The sequence below is a fragment of the Octopus bimaculoides genome, chromosome 25, assembly GCF_001194135.2.
Source record: "Octopus bimaculoides isolate UCB-OBI-ISO-001 chromosome 25, ASM119413v2, whole genome shotgun sequence".
In the NCBI taxonomy this organism is placed as follows: domain Eukaryota; kingdom Metazoa; phylum Mollusca; class Cephalopoda; order Octopoda; family Octopodidae; genus Octopus; species Octopus bimaculoides.
The window spans coordinates 30,562,391-30,565,243 of NC_069005.1; the positions used below are offsets into that span (position 1 = coordinate 30,562,391).

General features: G+C 40.2%; 1 protein-coding gene across 1 annotated transcript in view; it reads left to right on the top strand.

Moving 5' to 3' along the window:
• Window positions 1–1,792: 1,792 nt before the first annotated feature.
• The window catches only part of LOC106882907 (kinesin-like protein KIF20B), a gene marked incomplete at its 3' end in the record, with an annotated part of 48,114 nt that continues 47,053 nt past the window's right edge, over window positions 1,793–2,853 (top strand). Inside the window, exon 1 of the mRNA XM_052976861.1 lies at window positions 1,793–1,874. The remainder of the gene's footprint in view (window positions 1,875–2,853) is intronic.

Below are 2,853 nucleotides of genomic sequence, written 5' to 3' on the forward strand. Positions count from 1 at the left end.
GAGCGGGGAAACGTGGGTTCTTTTTAAATAGCGAGAAAGGGAAGAAACAAAGGGAGCTAGAAATCATAGGTGCTTTAAAAAACAATACTAGTCTCTGATTGGCTAAAATTCGTTTGGAAAGTTGGTTGGCACTCCGTCGTTTACCACGTCGAGGGTTCCAGTTGATCCAATCAATGGAACAGCCTGCTCGTGAAATTAACGTTCAAGTGACTGAGCACTCCACACACACGTGTACCCTTAACGTAGTTCTCGGGGATATTCAGCGTGACACAGTGTGACAAGGCTGACCCTTTGAATTACAGGCACAACAGAAACAGGAAGTAAGAGTGAGAGAAAGTTGTGGTGATAGAGTACAGCAGGATTCACCACAATCCCCTGCCGGAACCTCGTGGAGGTTTAGGTGTTTTCGCTCAATAAACACTCACAGCGCCCGGTCTGGGAATCGAAACCGCAATCCTATGACCGCGAGTCCGCTGCCCTAACCACTGGGCCATTGCGCCTCCACTCGTTTGGTAAGAACTACACACGTAACAGCGAAACTAAAATGTCATCTGCATAAGATCGAGGCATTAGCCTCGTTATAAATTACTGAGAAAACAGTAATCGATAAAGAGCAGCATGAAATAAAAATAACAAAAACCAGTGAGTCGACCAACGGACTGATATATAATTCCATGTACGCATGTGTAATGCGCATGCAAGGGAATATATTTATCCGTGTGTGTGTATGTATGTATGTATGTGTGTGTGTGTGTAGACATTTATTAGCTCCGTACCACTTTCCATAAGTTACTAATGACAGTATCAACTACTTTGCAACCATCACCAACAGCCTGCCTCGATAACTGACGAGATGCCGGAGCGGGTTTCCGCCCCGACGTCCGAAACTCGGAGTCTTATTATGGCAACCGAATAATTGTCATTTATATATATATATATATATATATATATATATATATATATATATATATATATATATATATATATATATATATATACATGTATGTATGTATACATACATACATACATACATACGTACCTACATGTATGTATCAACATAATGATTACATATACACACAAATACATGTATATTTTACATATATACATATATGTAAATATATAGATCTATGTGGGGGCGTGGAGGTGAATGAACAAGCATAGATAACAGGTTGTTTTTTTTTCTGTCTTTTCATTTTTGTTGTTGTTTTGTTTATGGTGAGAATAAACTATGGCTTCAATAACGAACACATACACGTATGCACTCACATACAGGCCAACACACCAACGCACACACACACAGCTACCAAGAAAAAATATTCACACACCAATACACACATACACGCACGCATACACACATACATACATACATACACAGACAACACATCTGTTGCAACACTCAGCTTGTTAGAGACACCTGTTCACAATATGAAATGGGACGATCGATGAATCCCAGCATAGAAAATATTGGACAGGATTATACGTGTGTCTAAATGTGTATATTTATGAAAAGTGATTGTGCATATGTGTGTATGTGTATACATATATGTGTGTGTATGTGTGTGTGTGTGTGTGTGTACGTGTACGTATATATATATAGATAGATAGAGAGAGAGAGAGAGAGAGACATGCATATATATATATATATTTGTCCACATACATATATACACATCTATGTGTATATATACACGTTCATATATATATATAAATATGTGTGTATGTTGTGTGTGTGTGTCTGGCTCTGAATGTGACTGTGAAAGAGAGGGAAAGAGGAGTCGAAAGCGAGGGAGCGGAGAGGAAGGATATTTCACGCCAGCAGCCATTTTCTTCCTGTTGGTATTGATTGAGGTGGTTCGACTGTTTGGAGTGGAAAAGGGGTATGTAAATGTTTCACCTGGATATTGATTCTCTTCTTTCTCATTTCAAATTTATCATCACGCGTAAATCTCACACTCCCTTTCTGTCATGCACACACGCGCGCGCGCAATCATACCCGTACACATGTGTGTATTCGTACGCAAATGAATGTGCGTGTATGTATGTATAGATAGATATATAGATAGATAGATGTGTGTGTGTATACATATATATATATGGCGTGGTTGTGTGGTAAGAAGCTTGCTTCTCAACCATTTGGTTCTGGGTTCAGTCCCACTGCATGTCACCTTGGACAAGTGTCTTCTTCTATAGCCTCGGGCCGGTTAAAACCTTGTTAATGGACTTGGTAGATGGAAACTGAAAAAAGCCCAACGTGGAGGCGCGTTTCTTAGAAATTGCTTCAGAGTAATAAGGTGTTACCCGGGAATTACCGGGTACACCAGCTAGTACATGCATACATACATTGCCGAGTAACTGTTAATCAACAAAACTGTGATGTCAGAGGTGCGAAAGCATAGGAGGAACCTAGTTTCGTGTGGTTAGACTACAAGAAAGCCTTTGACTCTATTCCCAACTCATGGATGCTAGAAGCCTTTCAACTTGCTAAAGCTTTAATGAGCATACTCAAAGCCATACCTGACCTGACTTCATCGTGGGCCACCATCTTGAAATTAAACACAAAGAGTGACTGTGTTATCACTGATAGAACACAGTATCGTAGAGGCATATTCCAAGGGGACAGCCTCTCTGTGATATTGTTTATGCTTTCTGTGAACCACAAAAGCACACGCTGTGAGAAAGTCAGCAACTACTAAATTCAAAACCACGACGGACGGAGGAGACGGCCTTGAAGCCGACGATTTTAAACTAACGGAGATAACACTCGCATATCGCCTGAGGAAACACAACTAGATCTCATAATGCAAATAAACAGTTGCATAATCAAGTACCTGTGTTCTTGGAGAGCTACATTGCGTA